This window comes from Tachyglossus aculeatus, chromosome 11 (genome assembly GCF_015852505.1).
Source record: "Tachyglossus aculeatus isolate mTacAcu1 chromosome 11, mTacAcu1.pri, whole genome shotgun sequence".
Classification (NCBI taxonomy): domain Eukaryota; kingdom Metazoa; phylum Chordata; class Mammalia; order Monotremata; family Tachyglossidae; genus Tachyglossus; species Tachyglossus aculeatus.
Window position 1 is genome coordinate 50,448,315 of NC_052076.1, and position 22,193 is coordinate 50,470,507.

The following is a 22,193-nucleotide window of genomic DNA, read 5'->3' on the forward strand; positions in this document are numbered from 1 at the left end:
AGGGGGTAAAAAACACAGTCCACCTAATGTCTCTCGGTTCTTCCCTTGATCCACGATGCCTCTGGTCTCATCTCCCTTCTCTACCGAAGAATTGCAACTCGATCCATGTTGTAATTTATCCAGGTGCCTGTAAAAAATGCATCTTGTGGAAAACATATGCTGCATGTGGTTTTATCGGCTCCCATGCAAAATGTAATTCCAGAATATCTAGGATGTTTTGAAAATGGTTTCCGTGCCCTATTTTTTTTTTTCTGAGCAGTTTGTTTGCGGATAGAAAACGCTTTATAGTGAAAGTAAGAACAAACACATCGAAAGTGAGGCTACAGGTGTTGTTATATTTTTCAAGCTAATGTTTAAATAAGGGATCATCATCTTTTTTTTCCATCCAACTCCCTGCTGTTGTGTTTATTTCTTTCCCATGCTTTACCTTTACCAATAAACTATTGTAGGTAGGAATATAAATAAAGGTATAGACCGGAATCAGGAGCCAATATGGAACAGCGAAGATGTGAATAATTCATGTATCACCGGCCTTGTGATTCCCAAGAGAGTGGGCACATTTATACATGAGATAACTGCCATAGCATTTGGAAAGAAATGAAGAAAGTTAACAATGCCTGGCTACTGTTTAATGGTGCAAACGTTACTGGCTTTATTTGCCGTCTAACGGCAGAGGGTTTAGTAACTAGTCGTATTACGGGACTCAGGATGGTTCACCTGGCAACTCCTCAGCAGATTTGTGATGGGTGTTCCTTGTGTTTTCCTCCCATTTGAGCTAGGAGACAGCAGAGACCGGGAACTCTAGTCATTCTGTCCTACTTCCCATATTCCTGGTAACAGCACAGAAGCCACGTAGGGTAGCAATTTGGGAGGCTGATGGAGATGAGGGAGTAGAAGGGCCTAAAATGATCTTTTTCAATCTAGTTCACAGGTTGCTGTAGGAATTGCCTCCTGCAGAATTATAGTGCTTATAATAGATTCTGCTTAAAACAAAAACAAAAGCAAAAAAAAAAAAAAACCCCAACAATTCCCCAAATGTGCTGACTTTGTAAAACCGTATGAAAATCTTGAATTAAGAAAGCCAAGACAAAAACACTGGGACAGTGGATCCTTTGAGTCATATGGTAATGATGGTAACTTAATTTGATATTCTTATTTGAATGTTTTGATTGGTATGCATAATTTGGGGGGGAAAAAAAGAGAAGTCAGTTTGTCTTTTTGACCTTTCTGAGCTCAGCTAGAAAGTTCCTGTTAGCAGCATAGGTATGTGTGTTATTCAGAATTGCTAATAGAGCCACTGTTTTGACTTGCTACACCAGAAGCAGCAGCAGTTAAAGAACTGTACAGAACTTCTCCCCCTTCTCCAAAGCCAAACTTTGTTATGCAATTGTGGGGCCTTATACGAAAGGGAAATTGAAATAATAATTAATTTTCTTCAAGTCCTTACAATGCTACCGAATTCTCATGCGGCTATGGAAAACGTGGCGATGAATATGTCCATGCTGCCTCACTCTCCAGTAGCTTGACTACTGCAACTGAGAGATACCGCCCTTCGGCTGCAGCAGCCCAATGCCAACTTCCGGAAAAAATAGGTTAGGCACTGTGGACAACATTGTAACACCGTATTCAACACAATTTGTTCTTTTTCCAATTTCTTGCCATCATTATTTTTTTAATGACTGGATCAGGGCCCTGGGTTTTGTTTCGTTTAATTTATGCTACTATGACCATCTTTGCTATGAGGTTTTTACAGAGAAGAGCCTTCTGCCTCAAGGTGATTGTAATCCAGGGGAGGACTGTATACTCTAGAGGAGGCATTCACAATCTTTGTGGAGTAGATAGAACCTTTTCTGCTAAACACTTAGTGCCACCTTAATTTTGTGCTCATTGGAGGCGCCTCTGGATAGCCCACTGTCACTTCTATCTTTGTAGGTCTAAAACTGAAATACTCCAACTGAACTTTCCCATCACAGTCAATATAATAATGATGGCATTTGTTAAGTGCTTACCATGTGCAAAGCAGTGTTCTAAGCGCTGGGGAGGTTACAGGGTGGACACAGGGCTCACAGTCTTAATCCCTATTTTACAGATGAGGTAACTGAGGCACAGAGAAGTTGTGACTTGCCCAAAGTCACACAGCTGACAAGCGGCAGAGCTGAGATTTGAACCCAAGACCACTAACTCCCAAGCCCATGCTCTTTCCACTGAGCCACACTGTTTCTCAATATCAACAGTGTACTGCCTGTTTCAAAGCCCCCAACCTTGGGACTGTATTTGAGTCCTTGCTGTCAATCGACTCTCGCGTTCAGTACTAAATCTAGCCACTCTTTTCTCCACAGCACTTCCCGAATCTGCTCTTCTTTACGGTATTTGTTAAGCACTTACTGTGTGTCAAAATCTAAGTTCTGGGGTAGGTATAAGTTGATGAGGTCAGACACAGCCCTTATCCCACATGGGGCTCGCAGTCGAAGTAGGAGGCAAAACAGGTATCCCCATTTTACAGTTGAGGAAACTGAGACAGAGAAGTGAAGTGACTGGCCCTAGGTCACAAAGCAAGCAATTGGCAGAGCTGGGATTTGAACCCTGGTCCTTCTGACTCTCAGGCTACTCTCTCTCCACTAGACCACACTGTTTCTCTGCTCTTTCCTATTTTGCCCAACAGCCACCACTTTGGTCCAGACGCCCATCATATTCCGGCTTGATTGCTATATCAGCCTTCTCACTGGTCTCCCTGCCTCCATTCTGTTTCCATTCCAGTCTCTACCTCCCTCCTATTTGATTCTGGATCAAGCAGAAACTACTGACCAGTGGCTGTAAGACACTACAGCTCTCTCCCTCTTACCCTGGGCAAATCACTTCACTTCTCTGTGCCTCACTTTTCTCAACTGTAAAATGGGGATTCAATACCTGTTCTCCCTCCTACTTAAGACTGTGAAACATGTGGGACAGGGACTGTGGCTGACACAGGTAACCTGTACTTACCCCAGCACTTAGAACAGTGTTTGACACATAGTAAACATTTAACGAATACCTTAAAAAGAGTACTTACTATATGCAGAGCACTATAATAAGCACTTGAGAGAGTTCAATACCATTTTGATACAATAACAGTAGAGTTGGTAAACTACACAAGAATTCTTTCACAGCAGAATCTGTGTCTCCTCATTTGTACTCTTCCAAGCATTTAGTCTAGTGTTCGGTTCACAGTCATTGCTCATTAAATATTATTAATTGATTTAAAGCCCTTACCTTGTCTCACAGAATGTATGTCTTTGGCTTAAGTCTGAGTAACAGAGTGATTGAAGTGCCCACCGTGCTGGGTATAGGATTACCTTGCTGCCTCTCCTGAACATCTAATCTTGACCATGAATCTCCCTCTGAATGGACCTATCAACTGTCTCCTGTCCATCTTCGACTTTGACTCTGAATGTGTGTTCTCTTTTCCTTCTCCCTCTTCTCATTCATTCATTCGTTCAATCATTTATTGAGCGCTTACTGTGTTCAGAGCACTGTACTAAGTGCTTGGAAAGTACAGTTCAGCAATAAAGAGAGACAATCTCTGCCCACGACGGTCTTACAGTCTCATTTCACCCATAATATTTGACATGTAGCCGACTGCTTCCCTCCCTACAGCCCTAACACACACACACACATTTCCATTTCTGTTTTCTTTTTCCCCCCATCCTGCTGCAGGCACTCACTAAGCCTGTTACTTTCCCTAGGAGATCATCATCATCAATCGTATTTATTGAGCGCTTACTATGTGCAGAGCACTGTACTAAGCGCTTGGGAAGTACAAATTGGCAACATATAGAGACAGTCCCTACCCAACAGTGGGCTCACAGTCTAAAAGGACTAGGAGATGGAGCACTGGGCTCTATCTCCAAAGCCCTGTAGCTGTAATTGCTGCTCCACCTGTTCCTCCTCCATTCTGTTCTCAAGCATTTCCAAGGTTGTATTTTGAATTTTTCCTCTACCCCGTTCTTTCCCCCAAACCCACTGCCACTCCAGGAGCCTTAGGAGAGACTCTGGAATCCAGGCTGAGGATGAGACGAGAGAGGCAGCACAATCAAACAATCAGTGGTATTTATTGCCTGCTTATTGTTTTCAGGGCACTGTACTAAGTGCTTGGGAGAGTTCGGCATGACAGAGTTGGTAAGCATGTTCCCTGTCCACAAGAAGCTGATAGTCTAGAAGGGGAGACAGACATTAATGTAAATGAATAAATTACGGCTATGTACGTAAGTGCTGAGGAGCTGAGAAGCGGGGTGAATAAAAGGTACAGATCCAAATATAAGGGTGACGCAGAAGGGAGAGTATTTAGGGGAGTAGAGGAAATGAGGGCTTCGCTGGGGCCTAGTCTTCCATCGGATTTATTCAGAATCTTCTTAACCTCGAAGCCCACTAGGTGGCAAATAAACCTTGCTAAATTCCTCTTTTAACCACAGCCTATCCAATTCTAGGTTCAGACTCCACGAACTGTTTTCAAACTGGTATTTTTTTTTTATCACATGCAGGACAGTCACCTCCATGAATATTGTGATCAAAGTGACCTGGTAGCAAGCTTAATCCCTCTCTACACTGTCCACATGGGATCAGATGGGATGGAAATCCAACCGAATAGCCAGGTGCTGCTCAGAGGTATAGAATAGTAATAATTAAGGCCTGTGTTAAGCAATTACCATGTGACAAGCACTGCACTAAGTGCTGGGGTAATAATAATAATAATGTTGGTATTTGTTAAGTGCTTACTATGTGCCAAACACTGTTCTAAGCGCTGGGTGGGGGTACAGGGTAATCAAGGTTGTCCCACGTGGGGCTCACAGTCTTAATCCCCATTTTACAGATGAGGAAACTGAGGCACAGAGAAGTGAAGTGACTTGCCCAAAGTCACACAGCTGACAATTGGCAAAGCCGGGATTTGAACCCACGACCTCTGACTCCAAAGCCCGTGCTCTTTCCACTGAACCACGCTGCTTTATGTAGAAGGGAGAACAGTCCCTGAAGCCTCTCGAGTGCCACTCAATTTGCTGTATTCATTCATTCATTCATTCATTCAATTGTATTTATGCTGTACAAATGCTGTAATAATAGTAGTTCATTCATTCATTCAATCATATTTATTGAGCACTTACTGTGTGCAGAGCATTCATTCATTCATTCAATTGTATTTATTGAGCGCTTACTGTGTGCAGAGCACTGTACTAAACTCTTGGGAAGTACAAGTTGGCAACATATAGAGACGGTCCCTACCCAACAGCGGGCTCACAGTCTAGAAGGGGGAGACAGACAACAAAACCAAACATATTAACCAAATAAAATAAATAGAATAAATATGTACAAGTAAAATAAACAGAGTAATAAATCAGTACAAACATATATACCTATATACAGGTGCTGTGGGGAGGGGAAGGAGGTAAGGCGGGGGGGGATGGGGAGGGGGAGTAATCACGCTCTGAAGTCCAGTTTTGGCGTCCTCTTGTCAGCTAGCTCCAGACTGGAGGGCAGCTAGGCTCCTTTCTCGAGCTGTTGTTCCCTGCCTGCCCCACAACGGTAGCACCCCTTTAAGAGTCTGCGCAAGGTCTCATTCCCCCTCTCCTCCGTAAGAGAAGCAGCATGGCCTGGTGGCAAGAGCCCGGGCCTGGGACTCATGAGGTCATAATAATAATAATAATAATAATAATGATGGCATTTATTAAGCGCTTAATATTGCAAAGAACTGTACTAAGCTCTGGGGAGATTACAAGGAGGTCAGGTCCCACGGGGGGCTCACAGTCTTAATCCCCATTTTACAGATGAGGGAACTGAGGCCCAGAGAAGTTAAGTGACTTGCCCAAAGTCACACAGCTGACAATTGGCAGAGCCAGGATTCAAACTCATGACCCCTGACTCCAAAGCCCGGGCTCTTTCTACTGAGCCACGCTCCTTCTCTAATGGGTTCTAATCCCGGCTCCACCACTTGCCTGTTGCGTGACCTTGGGCAAGTCACTTCACTTCTCTGGGCTTCAGTTACCTCACCTGGAAAATGGGGATTGAGACCATAGCTCCACGTGGGACAGCCTAATGACCTTGTATCTACCCCAGTGCACACAGTAAGCGCTTAACAAATGCTGTAATAATAGTAGTTCATTCATTCATTCATTCAATCATATTTATTGAGTGCTTACTGTGTGCAGAGCACGGTACTAAGCGCTTGGGAAGTACAAGTTGGCAACATATGTGAGCCAACAATGGGCTCACAGTCTAGAAGGGGGAGACAGACAACAAAACATATTAACAAAATAAAATTAATAGCGTAGTAAATATGTACAAGTAAAATAAATAGAGTAATAAATCTGTACAAACATATATGCAGGTGCTTTTGGGAGGAGGAGGAGGTAGGGTGGGGGGGATGGGGAGGGGGAGAGGAAGGAGGGGGCTCAGTTTGGGAAAACTGCCCTCTCCTTCCCTGCAGGAGATATTTAAAATGGTCATTATGATACATGCACAGTATCATAGCTGGGTGTTGGGGAGGGAGGGCGGGGGAAGGGGAACAGGGCCTCAAGCAGTAAGCGCTCAGTAAATACGATGGAATGAATTACACGTCAATTGTTGTGCCAACCCAATCTTTCCGATGGTGCTTGTCCCAGGGTCCTTTGTTTGCGGCCCCTAAATCCCCTTTTTGTCATTCCAGCACTATTGATGAGTCGAGGATAATACCAAGATGGCATGTTTAAGAAACAGGCTTGGGAGTCAGAGGTACTGGGTTCTAATCCCAGCTCTGCCACATGCCCATTGTGTGACATTCAGCAAGTCACTTAACGGCTCCTGGCCTCAGGTTCCTCATCTGTCTCTTCCCCCCTTTCCCCCCTTTCTCCATCCCCCCGGCTCTCAACACTCTCTGCTACTCTCCCATCCTTCCCAGCGGTATCCTCAGAGGAACTCTCCTCCCTCCTCTCAAGTGCCACTCCGGCCACCTGTGCTTCTGACCCCATTCCCTCTCATCTTATGAAATCTCTCGCTCCATCCCTTCTCCCCTCCTTAACTTCCATCTTCAACCGCTCACTCTCCACTGGTTCCTTCCCTTCTGCCTTCAAACATGCCCATGTCTCTCCCATCCTAAAAAAACCCTCTCTTGACCCCACCTCACCTTCTAGTTATCGTCCCATATCCCTCCTACCATTCCTTTCCAAACTCCTTGAACGAGTTGTCTACACGCGCTGCCTAGAATTCCTCAACGATAACTCTCTCCTCGACCCCCTCCAGTCTGGCTTCCGTCCCCTTCATTCCATGGAAACTGCGCTCTCAAAGGTCACCAATGACCTCCTGCTTGCCAAATCCAACGGCTCATATTCTGTCCTAATCCTCCTCGACCTCTCAGCTGCCTTTGACACTGTGGACCACCCCCTTCTCCTCCACACGCTATCTGACCTTGGCTTCACAGACTCCGTCCTCTCCTGGTTCTCCTCTTATCTCTCCGGTCGTTCTTTCTCAGTCTCTTTTGCAGGCTCCTCCTCCCCCTCCCATCCCCTTACTGTGGGGGTTCCCCAAGGTTCAGTGCTTGGTCCCCTTCTGTTCTCAATCTACACTCACTCCCTTGGTGACCTCATTCGCTCCCACGGCTTCAACTATCATCTCTACGCTGATGACACCCAGATCTACATCTCTGCCCCTGCTCTCTCCCCCTCCCTCCAGGCTCGCATCTCCTCCTGCCTTCAGGACATCTCCATCTGGATGTCCGCCCGCCACCTAAAGCTCAACATGTCGAAGACTGAGCTCCTTGTCTTCCCTCCCAAACCTTGTCCTCTCCCTGACTTTCCCATCTCTGTTGACGGCACTACCATCCTTCCCGTCTCACAAGCCCGCAACCTTGGTGTCATCCTCGACTCCGCTCTCTCATTCACCCCTCACATCCAAGCCGTCACCAAAACCTGCCGGTCTCAGCTCCGCAACATTGCCAAGATCCGCCCTTTCCTCTCCATCCAAACTGCTACCCTGCTCATTCAAGCTCTCATCCTATCCCGTCCGGACTACTGCACCAGCCTTCTCTCTGATCTCCCATCCTCGTGTCTCTCTCCACTTCAATCCATACTTCATGCTGCTGCCCGGATTATCTTTGTCCAGAAACGCTCTGGGCATATTACTCCCCTCCTCAAAAATCTCCAGTGGCTACCAATCAATCTGCGCATCAGGCAGAAACTCCTCACCCTGGGCTTCAAGGCTCTCCATCACCTCGCCCCCTCCTACCTCACCTCCCTTCTCTCCTTCTACTGCCCAGCCCGCAACCTCCGCTCCTCCACCGCTAATCTCCTCACTGTACCTCATTCTCGCCTGTCCCGCCGTCGACCCCCGGCCCACGTCATCCCCCGGGCCTGAAATGCCCTCCCTCTGCCCCTCCGCCAAGCTAGCTCTCTTCCTCCCTTCAAGGCCCTGCTGAGAGCTCACCTCCTCCAGGAGGCCTTCCCAGACTGAGCCCCTTCCTTCCTCTCCCCCTCGTCCCCCTCTCCATCCCCCCATCTTACCTCCTTCCCTTCCCCATAGCACCTGTATATATGTATATATGGTTGTACATATTTATTACTCTATTTATTTATTTATTTATTTATTTTACTTGTACATTTCTATCCTATTTTATTTTGTTGGTATGTTTGGTTCTGTTCTCTGTCTCCCCCTTTTAGACTGTGAGCCCACTGTTGGGTAGGGACTGTCTCTATGTGTTGCCAATTTGTACTTCCCAAGCGCTTAGTACAGTGCTCTGCACATAGTAAGCGCTCAATAAATATGATTGATTGATTGATTGATCTGTAAAATGGGGCTTCAGGACCTGCTCTTCCTCCTACTAAGACTGTGAACTCCAGGCAGGACGGGGACTGTGTCCCACCTGATGAAACTTGCAAATGTCCAAGTGCTTAATACAGTGCTGCAGACATAGGAAGAGCTCAAGAAATACCATTATTATTGTTATTATTATCACCATTATTATTATTGTTTTTGTTATTAGATGGAGAGTGTTTCCAGGAGAAGGGTGTAGTCCGCAAGTCTAAGGTGACTAAGAAATCAGAGCATAAGGATAAAATAGTCTGTTTGAATAGGTGATCATTGATAAGCATTCTGTGTATGAGGATTCATTCTATCTCTTTACATTGACACTACTGATGCCCGTCTACTTGTTTTGTTTTGTGTTGTTGTCTGCCTCCCCACTCCTAGACTGTGAGCTAGTTGTTGGGTAGAGATCATCTATCTGTTGCCGAATTGTACTTCCCAAGTGCTTAGTACAGTGCTCTGCACACAGTAAGCGCTCAATAAATATGATTGAATGAATGAATTCAACCAAAAACAGCAGGAAGCACTGAGGAAAGAATAAATGAATCAGTAAATGACAAAATAAGTCAACATATACATAAGGATGAAGGTGGCTACTTGTTTGACACAATTAGTTGAGGGCTTCCTCCCGGGGGAGTTGGGGTTTTTTTTTCTGGATAATTTTGAAGGTCGGAAGGATCGTGATTTGGTGGATTAGAAAAGGGAGAAGCCACTGGATCCATAATGCCACAGTAGCCATTGTGTGATCGGTGGAGTGGGATCTCTGAGAAGCAGCGTGGCTCAGTGGAAAGAGCACGGGCTTTGGAGTCAGGGGTCATGGGTTCAAATCCTGGCTTGGGCACTTGTCAGCTGTGTGACTTTGGGCAAGTCACCTAACTTCTCTGTGCCTCAGTGACCTCATCTGTAAAATGGGGATTAAGGCTGTGAGCCCTCCGTGGGACAACCTGATCTCCTCATAACCTCCCCAGTGCTTAGAACAATGCTGTGCACGTAGTAAGTGCTTAATAAATGCCATTATTATTATTATCCGTGACAGGGTATATAAAGCAGGAAATAAACCCATGAAAGACCTGCAGAACTAGATAGTTTAGGGTGACTCTTGGATTTAACCAGGAAGAGGATGAAAATCAGTTAATACATGTGCGGCGCTCGTGATACAAACCAGATCACTCGTGCAGCCGGTCTGCTGGAGTAGGATGTGATCCCAGGTGGATGGTGACCTGGTCACCACTAGGACTGTGCATGCTTTATTATTCTTTTTTTCACCACTACTGCTCACTCCGTCATCCTACAATAGACTTAACAATGAAGGTTTGGCCTTATTTCCTCCCTCACTAGTACCAGTAAAGGTAGAGACTCCCGGTGCCGGCCTTAATTCCCCAAAGGAGGAAAAATTGAGATTTATGTAGATCCCTTTAAATCTGAAGCAAGAGAAGATAAAAAGGTTGCATTCAACATTCTGTAAAGCAGACAGTGGGTATAGGTGAATTCTGAACGAAATCACATACTGTACCAACCCTCTGGTTCTGGAGACTGTGCTCATTTTACCAATGACATAAAAGCCGTTTTAACACAGCAGGACTTTCAGGTTTAGATTAGGCATTTACAGTCAAAATGCCTTTTATTTTTCTGTCCAAGTTGATTTAAAGATCAGTGCGGATCTAGCAGGTTTATGAGATTTTTTCATCACTTGGAACAAATGGAAACTTCCCAAACAGGTGAGCTGCAGGATTTAGGTCAGACTGACCTCTTGGCGAGTCCTTGGCAATCCACTTTTCAGTGGAGGGGGGTTCATAGGGACCAACTTTGGGTACAGGATGGGGACAAGCACCTCCAGGAGGGAAATTGGGGAGGCTGCAATTTTCATTCCCATATAGTCCTACGGATATGATCCCGGACTTTGGGGAGCAGAAGAAAACCCTGCTAGGCCAGTGGACAGTGCTTTATATACATATCAAAAATATATAAACGTGTATATTTATTTCTATCCACACCTATGTGTATGTATATATTTTGCCTTTGTTTTCAAAGATGCCACTCCTGAAAGTAACAGTCTGTCCATGCGTGCCATGCGTGACTGCAAAGACAGATGGGTGAACAACACTCCCTTTCGCACTGTGTGTATGTAAGGATTCACAACTTCTCTTGAATCCACTCTTTCCTCTGCATCCAAACTGTTACCATGCTGATCCAAGCCCTCATCATTTCCAGCCTTGACTGCTGCATCAGCCTCCTTCAGCACTTCCAAGTGTCCATAGATTGTAAGCCCCATGAAGTCAGGGGTCATGTCTACTAACTCTATGGTCCTAAGGGCGTACTACAGTGCTCCACATGCAGTAAGTGCTCAGTAAATGCCCCAGATTGATTGACTGCAATCAACTGGCGCAGCCAAGCATAGAGGCCTTGACACAGCAAGGCCAGACCTCAGGCTTCAGGTGACTATGCCCTGAACTATACGGGACCGGTAATAATAATGAGAAGCAGTGTAGCTCAGTGGAAAGTGCACGGGCTTTGGAGTCAGAGGTCATGTGTTCAAATCCCGGCTCCACCAATTGTCAGCTGTGTGACTTTGGGTAAGTCACTTAACTTCTCTGTGCTGGTTACCTCATCTGTAAAATGGGGATGAAGACTGGGAGCCCCCTGTGGGACAACCTGGTCACCTTGTAACCTCCCCAGTGCTTAGAACGGTGCTTTGCACATACTAAGCGCTTAATAAGTGCCATTGTTATTGTTATTATTATTATTAATAACGATGATGTTATTTATTAAGCACTTGCTATGTGCCAACCATTGTTCCAGGCACTGGGGTAGTTACAGAATAATCAGGTTGTCCCACGTGGGGCTCACAATCTTAATCCCCATTTTACAGCTGAGGTCACTAAGGCACAGAGAAGTAAAGTGACTTACCCAAGGTCACACGGCAGACAAGTGGCAGAGCTGGGATTAGAACCCACGTCCTCTGACCCCGAAGCCTGTGCTCTGGCCACTTGGCCACACTGCTTCTCTGCTAAGCTTCAGAAAAGCCCCCTGAACCCAGACCTTGGACCCAATTCACAAAGTGGAGCCTGAGGCATAGAGGCTAAATCTCTGGGGAGCTACTGTGAAAGCCAGGGCACCTCTTTCCTCTGTTTTTTATTATGCCTGCCCTCTTTTCCTCCCTCTTCTCATCTCTTCCCCCCTTCTTCCTTCCCTTCCCCTTCTTCTCTTCCATCTGCCTCCATCCCCACTACAATATGGAAGAGATATGTGTCAACAAGAGCACATGTCTCCTTCCTGCATCGCCTCTAGCAAACTTTGTATTTTGGGAAAATAAACATGCCTAAAGTGGGTTGTGGTGCAGACCCTTAAATTTTGGAGCATCTGTAAATCCTTCTTAAAATCCTTAAAATCCTTCTGACTAACAATAATAATGATGGTTATGATTTTTGTTAAGTGCTTATTATAAGCCAAACACTAATGAGCGCTGGAGCAATAGATTCAAGATAATCAGGTTAGACACATTTCCTGTTCTGCAAGGGAGAACTTAGCCTTCCCGCCTAAGTGGTAAAGAAAGGGATCAGGGGTGTGACACCTACAATTCATTTACAGCACAAATCCTCTCCCTCTCCTCTTCCTATCAATCAAATCGATGGTATTTATTGAGCCCCAGGAATGTAGAGGACTAGCCCCTATTGCTATTCTTTAGGAGTGGCCAGCCAGAAGCTGTCTGCTAGAAGCCGTAAGAGGGAGAGGACCATTTAGGGGTGAAGGGAAGAATTGGAAAACCCTCTGTTCTTGGACACCTGATCAACATTTATGGCCAGGTGCTGGCTGCCCCTCGGACCTCCTCTCATGCACTTTGGTTGTGGTTTCTGAAATGGACTTTTAGAGGTTTGCAGAGCTGCAGCTGCTAAGGTTGTCTCACCCTTTTTATTTTTCCAACATAGAAAGGCATAGTGGGGATTTAATGTTTTTCTGGAGGATAGAGCCTTGCGTCTGAAGAAAGCATGCACCCCGTGTGCTGTTAATAGCAACATTATCATTGCGGTATAGAGAGATTTATACAACAGATGAATTAAACGACTACTGCAGACAGAAAACAGACACAGCCCAACACATGGTTTTGGTTATCAACAACAACAACAAAAAAACAAAAAAAAAGGGAAAAAAGGTGTCATCTTTTTCATATTGTTCCCCCTCGCCCCCGGGTTGTAGTCTGGTGCTGAACTACAACTTTTTCCCATTTCTAAGAGCAGCTCTTGGCCTTCTCTGTAAGACAAGAAAGCCAGTTTATTATTATTTATCTCCATTGGTCTTTAGTGGTTATTTTTGTTTCTCTGCAGAACTGAAACGGCAGTTGGGAATGGTATTCTGTGAATGCTGAGAATGCTGCTAAGAGGGATCCAGATCTCCTTTCCCCTCTTCCCTCTCCCCAACCTGCCTCCCAGTTTGTGCTCCAAACATGTGATCCTTTTTCTGTTCTACAAGTCCCCACCAACAACAGCAGGAGAAAAGGTTGGGACAACTAATTACATGCTCAGTATCTAGACCAAAGCGAGAAGGCAAGGCAGAGAGGAGGAGACTGCAAACTCACCCCCTTCTCCGATTTAGCCTGCCATAAGTGCTGCCATCATTACAGCCCTTGACAGAGCAGAGGGAAAGCAGCTTTTCATTGTCCCTTAACTGGAATAATTAGCACTTTACTGGGAAAAACCAAAGGAAAAACCCTTTCCCAGCACAGCTTCTTCGATACTTTTTTTATCTTTCCTTTTTGCTTTCAATTAGTCTCTTTTCACTGCAATAGGGGAAGTTCATCTTATTGGGGTAGCTCATTTTACCGTGGCCTGAAAGGAGTTATACTTGGGCCCTGCACAGGGAAGGGAAGCCGTACCCAGGCTGGTGATGAACCTCAAGTGCTGATCCTTTTAACGAACCCAGTTTGTGGGCACTTGCAGCTCTAAACCATCATCACAAGCCTTGTGATGAAACAGGAGACTATAAAAGGTGCTTACGGTAACGAAGTAGAAAAACCAAGCTGAAACTTCTGGAGATCGTTTGGGCTCTTCTGAGACAACACATCTTGAAACAAGAATCTTAATAACAGGGTGTTCCGTGGCCAGAATCGAAGCAGAGAAAGCCCCCTAAGGATTTGTCATTTGTTTTTCAGAATTCCAGATTCTGCATATTACTTCTTTAATCATATCCAATGCTAAGTGGAACTGGAAATTATTAGCCGCTGGACTCTGATGTTTCTCAGTTTTCGTACTGCCGAACAAGATCCTGGCCTTCATTACTAGATATTTTAGGAATTTTAAAAACAATTAATATAAGGGTTTTGGTCAGATAACCTGTGTCAATTTCCTTTGTGCACATTCAAGCCAAGATGTCTTGGGATAACTTGCATTAGAAACATGTAGTTGATTTATAAGCTGATCAAAGCTTCCTGAATATTTTCACCTTTATTAAAGTTAGTTTAACCTGATGACCCATTTTTCTACCCCAGACTTGCCCAGAAAACCACATTTACTAGTTATATCATAGTAGCTTTTGACGTTTGTTGCAGATCTATGCCTATAGCACTTAGTGCTGTTGTAATTAGGCACAAATGAGGTACTTTTAATAAAAAATGAAGAGTAGTATTTCTCAGGTTGTAACCATTATTGTCGTCTACACTGAGCTTCTAAGGAATTACATATACCATTGTTAAACAATCTTTATCGTAAGGACAATGACACCCTGACGGTAAAACGAATGGGTTCTGTTGCTATTAAAAGAGATTGTCCTAACAATACCAGGCAATCTAAGAAGTAGCTTAACTAGGCTAGCTTTACCTAGAATATTAAAGAGGCACTTTGGTATGGGGAGAAACTTACAAATTTAGATTTCATATCTGCCTCTACTGGGCTGATGCTGAATTATTAACTTAATGTGGTTTCCCAAATACCAGTAGTTAGCCCTGGGCAGAACCTTTACAGATTCTGTCAAATACAGGAATACTGGTGGGGTGTTTTTTTCTAAGCCATCTTAAAAAGGATCTGGGATACACTATCGTTGCTTGATAGTCCCTTTTCACTATAACCTGTATCCGATCTCCTTCTCCAAAAGCTTTTCAGGTGAAAAGAAAGCTGGGGTTTTACAGCTGGCATATGGAACTCATTCATTCAGTCATATTTATTGAGCACTTACTGTGTGCAGAGCACTGCACTAGGCGCTTGGGAAGTACAAGTTCCACCAGCAGTACAAGCTGCTAGAGAAGCAGCTTGGCTCAGTGGAAGGAGCATGGACTTTGGAGTCAGAGGTCAGGGGTTCAAATCCCAGCACCACCAATTGTCAGCTGTGTGACTTTGGGCAAGTCACTTCACTTAACTTCCAGCGCTTAGAACAGTGCTTTGCACATAGTAAGCGCTTAACAAATGCCATTATTATTATTATTAGTCTCTGGGCCTCAGTTCCCTCATCTGTAAAATGGGGATTAAGACTGTGAGCTCCCCGTGGGACAACCTCATCACCTTGTAACCTCCTCATTGCTTAGAACAGTGTTTTGCACATAGTAAGCGCTTAATAAATGCCATCATCATCATCAAGTTGGCAACATATAGAGACAGTCCCTACCCAGCAGCGGGCTCACAGTCTAGAAGGGGGAGCCAGACATGTGGACATGTCCTCGAATGCCCTGGAATCCCCTGTCCTGGAATGCCCTCCCTCTGCCCATCCGCCAAGCTAGCTCTCTTCCTCCCTTCAAGGCCCTAGTGAGAGCTCACCTCCTCCAGGAGGCCTTCCCAGACCGAGCCCCCTCCTTCCTGTCCCCCTCGTCCCCCTCTCCATCCCCACCGCCTTACCTCCTTCCCTTCCCCTCAGCACCTGTATATATATGTATATATGTTTGTACATATTTATTACTCTATTTTACTTGTACATATCTATTCTATTTATTTTATTTTGTTAATATGTTTTGTTTTGTTCTCTGTCTCCCCCTTCTAGACCGTGAGCCCACTGTTGGGTAGGGACCGTCTCTATATGTTGCCAACTTGTACTTCCCAAGCGCTTAGTACAGCGCTGTGCACACCGTAAGCGCTCAGTAAATACGATTGATTGATTGGACAGGGATATTGTGGAATGATGTTCTTTCGCCAGCGCGTAGTACAGTGCTCCGCATACAGTAAGCCCTTAATAGATCAATCAATCAATCAATCGTATTTATTAAGCGCTTACAGTGTGCAGAGTGCTTGGGAAGTACAAGTTGGCAACACATAGATACGATTGAGTGAATGAATACCGGCCAAGGCAGAATGGGAAGCAAACCGAGGTGGGAGGCCAAAAAGGGTTTTATCCGGTAGCGCGCTCCGCTAACTTTTCCAGCTTGGCGATGCAGATTCTGGCCTAAGGAAATGTCGGAGCCGGGAAAGAGCCAGTGAGGTCCACGTATCCATTAGTGGGTGCTACAGGGTTGCCAACGCCATTGCGGCCCTACCCAGTGGAGGTGGTGATCCAGGGCAGACCACAATAAACAATATAGGGAACAGTGAATTTCCCTTTATAGCTATAGTCCTGTCAGGAGAGACACGGAGGACACATGTGGATTATAGCATGTGAAACCATATCCTGCAATTTCGGAAGAGAACAACTTCGTAATTGAGGCGGCCCCCTTCCTTTGCGTTCCAACACGAGGGCGCGGGGTGTCGTCACCCCGATCTCTGTTTCATAGGTATGCGTTCGAAGTTAATATTAGAAGAAGGAAGCCGCTCCCCTCCAAGGTGCGAATTAACACTGCGTTAAAAGAAAAACCTATTTGTTTTTTTTTTCTATGAAGGAAAAGCATTTAATGGGCTGGGTTTATGTAATTCAGTGTATGAAGGGAGCAGTTGTGGATAAGATGTCTATTTGATATTTAGGGAAGAACTTGATGCTTTAATAAGGGAATCCTCCGTCTCCCTCATCCATCATCCGCCATCCTCATCCATCCAAACACCACTGTAAATTTGTCAGAGCCTTTTCCATATTCAGTACTTGTATAAATAATGGCTGCTGTGATTTGCAAAAGGGAAATGTGCGTTTTCAGTCTCTGTTCTCTATCTGATCACAGTCACGGTGGTGTCTCGGAGTTTCTGTTTTGCATTGCTTCCCCTCGGCGCATATAATATCAGCACCAGGGCAAAAGTACATTCGTCTGTTGACCCTTATTGTGGTTGCTACTTGCCAAAATGAAATTAGTTTGGGAGCTTTTCTGCAGCAGATGAAACATAGCCCCTGCTCCATCACTACCCTTTTATCATAGCCCATCGCTTCTTCCTTCTTTTCTGTCCTATCTTAGGGATTATGCAGCTTCTCTGCAATATTCTGAAATTAATCAAAGCAAGCAAAACCTCATGCCATATTATCCATCACTGGAGGAGAGTGATTTCCACAATCCGGGCAGCTTTGTGATGCTGTCCAGCGATTGTACTAGAATTTTATTATCTACAGGATGCTAAGACATACAGTTTTGCTTTTCACCAAATTACACCATTTTATGCTAAATATGCACAAACAGTGGGTCTCCCCACGCAATGAATCTTGCTTTAATTGAAAGGCGGTTTCTCTCATTTAAATGAGAAACTGAGCTAGGAACAATGTCCGTTTCTTTTCTTTGATTTTTTTAGCTTGGATGAACAGCTGTGTGGCACTGATGCAGTTGGGTCAAAGAGGCTTTTTATGCGCGAGTATGTGCAAACTTCAGGGATGCTTATCCAGACAGGAACTTGTGTTTTGGCTTCGATGTTTTTATATCGAGCCCTACACATAATTTCTTTCAGTGAATTAGCAATCGTGATATAAATTTCAAACACCTATCGGTTTGGAAATACCAAAAAGAGGTTATCCAGAGCCGACTCACAGTTCTGACCCAGCTCTCTGTAGAAAGAAGAATTCATTTTTTAAATCCCCCAGCACTTCTGCCATGCTCGGAACACACAAGGGCATCTTAGTTCTCCTTTGTTTTAAGCACAGAAACAGTTAGTATTGGAATGCCTAATCCATCTGGGAAAGCTGGGATTGGAACCATCATACCTTGTGCATTACCATTCTGGAAAGCCACCAAACCAATTTCAATACCTGTGAGCCCCAGTTAGCCTTTCCTTTAAGGGCACATTTAGAGTAGCTTAGTTAAGCTACTCTAAGCTACACATTTAAGCGCTTAGTACAGTACTCTGCACACAGTAAGCGCTCAATAAATACGATTGATGAGTAGTAAGAAAGAGCACAGTTTAACTGATTTCAAAGCAAAAGCTGAGGATGTCAATGCCAGTAGCGTCTACACAACACAAATGAGATGATTTGTACTGTGACTTTTTGAGGATGACTTTTGTATTAAAGTAGAGAATTTAGGCTTGTCATCTCTCTGCCATTTGCTTGGGAAGTCTGGAGTCCCAAGGGTTGGGCCGGTATCAGGAGAAGCCTTGAGAAAATTTGAGAGTGTTGATGGGAGGCTGCTTTCACTGCTGCAGAATTCTTAAATTTTCCAAGTCATAAGGGACGTTTGGTGACAAAGCTTCTTCTGATTCCTACATACACAGACGTCCACATAGGCACGCATGCACCCGCACCTCCCCCACCTCCGATATATTGCCTGTGAAACTGCTTAGGTCTCCGAATGTAGCCTCAGCATCACTGCTCTTGCATGGAGAATTCAGCTGCCATTCCAGTCTTGAAAGTACTCTTCAAAAAGAAACAGGGAGAGACTCTCGAGTTGTGCTGTGGACTTTCTTCCCTAAGCTACTGGTCGGCAAGTTGTCGTGCAGATGGCTCTGCAACAGACATTCAGCTGGACTTATTTAACCCACAAAGTGTTTGTGCTTGTATTTGACAGCCAAGATGGGGAGCAGGGAGACAGTTTTCATCGGGATCCGTCACAGTTGTTTCTCCAAAAGAGAAAAAGCAATTCTTTGGTAAAACTACTTCATTGGCCTTTTCTTTTATGGTATTTGTGACGTACTTAGTATGTGCCAGGCACTGTTCTAAGGTCTGGAGCAGATACAAGAGAATCAGGTTGGACCCAGTTCATGTCTCACGATCTTAATCCCCATTTTGCTGATGAGGTAACTGAGGCACAGGGAAGTTAAGTGCCTTGCCCATGGTCACCCAACAGACAAGTGACACAGCTGGGTTTAGAATCCAGGGCCTCTGACTCCCAAGCCCTACTTTATCCACTAGATCGGCAAGCATTTTACTCGATCTCAGAGGAAGCCATATGATCTAGGAAGATTGGGCTCATCTTTTGAGAAATATTTTGATTACTTTAATAACAAGAGTATTGGTCTTGCAGTCTCTTTCTGAGATTTAAATCATTGTGAAATATCACTTATGAATCCCCCAAAGTCTCTTTTTGTTAAGATTCTAAGTATTGCTTGTTCTGTATTACAGATGAGAAAATGGAGGTGGCAGTTTAGGTAGACTGTCTTAGTTCCAGCAGTGAGTGAATTTCCAACACCCATTACTCCCTCTGGTAATTGTTCTATTCTTTTCTGTATATGTTGATTGTATATTCTGCAATGTCTTCCTCACAGGACTGTAAGTCCCTTGAGGGCATGTCTAATTTTAAACATGCACTTCTGTGCTGGAACAGTGCTATGCACTCTGTGGTTGCACAATAAATGTTGGTTCTTGTATTCACAAGATTACACTAACTATTCACATTGGCGTATATGTCCCCAAAGGCCCTGGAGATATGTTTTCTAATTGAATTTAGCCAGCACTGATTTCCTTTAAAAATAAAAAAAAAGTTTCAGGTTAGTGACCCAATGTGACTTGGTAGAAAATCATTGCAGCAGCCTTCTCCTCTAATCGCCTGTGCCTTCCCATTAAAGAGACACATTTGTGTCAATCCTGACAGCAGTACCGGTGGTGGAGTACCAGAAGAAACCATGATAACCAGTGGTGGTCTTTTAAACGACTTTAAAAAGAGGTTTCAGGTGAGTGACCCAACAGAAAATCACGTTTGGCCCACATTACATTTAAGAGGGAAAACCATTCTGATCATATGCTGTGGTCAGTTGGCAATTCACTAATTCTTTCAACAAATGGGAACTGCAAGTTTTTTAATTTTTGTGGAGCACCACTGAACCTTGCATGTGGAACTTAAACGGTCTTCCATCTTTAGCTGGACTTTTGTTGTCCATTTCCTGGTGACTTTCCAGTTTGAAAGCAGAGATAATCGGGACCGGCGGACTAGAATGTTTCCCCATTTGCTGTTACAGTCTCCCCGTTCATTCATTCAATCATATTTATTGAGCACCTACTGTGTGCAGAGCACTGTACTAAGCGCTTGGAAAGTACAAGTCGGCAACATATAGATACGGTCCCTACCCAACAACGGGCTCACAGTCTAGAAGGGGGAGAGAGACAACAAAACAAAACAAGTGGACAGGTGTCAAGACGTCAGAACAAATAGAATTAAAGCTAAATGCACATCATTGACAAAATAAATAGAATAGTAAATATGTACAAGTAAAATAAATAGAGTAATAAATCTGCACAAACCTATATACAGGTGCTGTGGGGAGGGGCAGGAGGTAGGGCGGGGGAGATGGGGAGGAGGAGAAGAAAAAGGGAGCTCAGTCTGGGAAGGCCTCATAGAGGCCTTCCCAGACTGAGCCCCTTCCTTCCTCTCCCCCTCGTCCCCCTCTCCATCCCCCCCATCTTACCTCCTTCCCTTCCCCACAGCACCTGTATATATGTATATATGTTTGTACATATTTGTTACTCTATTTATTTATTTATTTATGTGTTTTACTTGTACATATCTATTCTATTTATTTTATTTTGTTAGTATGTTTGGTTTTGTCTCCCCCTTTTAGACTGTGAGCCCACTGTTGAGTAGGGACTGTCTCTATATGTTGCCAATTTGTACTTCCCAAGCGCGTAGTACAGTGCTCTGCACATAGTAAGCGCTCAATAAATACGATTGATGATGATGATGATGATAAGTCCACTCCCTAGTGGGCAGTGACTCACCCACATGGGCTATGTGCAGGTGACTGTCCTCTGCTACTTTATTCACTCCTCTCCAGAAAGCAATTTCCTAGATGATTGTGAGAGCCCTGTAGTGACAGGCAGGTGAAGAAATACCCCAAAATCGGGACTGAGAAAATAGGTTAAAATTTCATCTTGAAGGATTTAGGTTGGTTGCATAGGTAAACTTCGTGACTCTAACGGTGGTGGGGCAAGTGAGCCCATTTCTATGTGCAGGAGTGGCACCTCTTTGGATATTTTTAAGAAAAGAGTAGTCTAATAACTCTGAGATTATTTGAATACAGTAATATCCAGAAAAGGAGGAACAGCACAGATGATTTCATGATCTCTGATTGCAGTTTCTTGCGGTTATGAATTTTTGGGATAAGTTGATGGGAACCTCTGTTGCCAACATTTCATTTTAACTGCAGAGGTAAAATGGAGGCAAGGCCCTTAGGGAAGAATCAATCAATCGATGGTACTTATTGAACACTTACTGCAGTAAGTGCTTTTCATTCATTCATTCAATCATATTTATTGAGCACTTACTGTGTGTGGAGCACTGTACTAAGTGCTTGGGAGAGTACAATTCAACAATAAAAGACACATTCCCTGCCCACATTGAGCTTACAGTCCAGAGGGACAGTATAGTACAATTGCTTGGGAGAAGCAGCACAGACCTGGGAATCAGAAGGTCATGCGTTCGAATTCTGACTCCGCCGCTTGTCTGCTATGTGACCTTGGGCAAGTCACATCGCTTCTCTTTGCCTCAGTTACCTCATCTGTTAAAAGGGGAATAAGACTGTGAGCCTTAGGAGGGACAGGGACTGCGTGCAACCCGATTTGCTTGTATCCACCTCAGCTCTTAGTACAGTGCCTGGCACATAATAAGCACTTAACAAATACCATAATGAATACAATACAAATGAGTTGGTTAGACGCGTTCTCTACTCACAAGCAGCTTGCAGTTTAGAGAGGAGCTTATGCAGCATGCAACATGTGGGTGGTGGGAAGACTTCAAAGACATTAGATCAGAAAGATCTGAAAAAAATCAGCCAATGCTGGGTGCTCAAAAATCAGGTCTATAACACCTTGGGTGAGCGAGGTTAGTCTACATCAAACAGAAACTCTCTACCATCTGCTTTAAGGCACTCATTCAACTTTCCCCCGCCTACGTAACTGTGCTGGTCTCCCATTATAACCCAGCCAGCACACTTCACCCCTGTAACACCAAACTACCATTCCTCGGTCTCATCCCTCTCGCTTTCAACCCCTCGGTCATGTCTTCCCTCCTCCTTCATATCCAAGAAAGCATCCCTTTCCCCATCTTCAAGACCTACTATAATCACATCTCCTCCAAGAAGCCTTCCCTGACTAACCTCTCTCCTCAGCCTATTTGCCCTCCATTCTGTATCACCTATGCACTT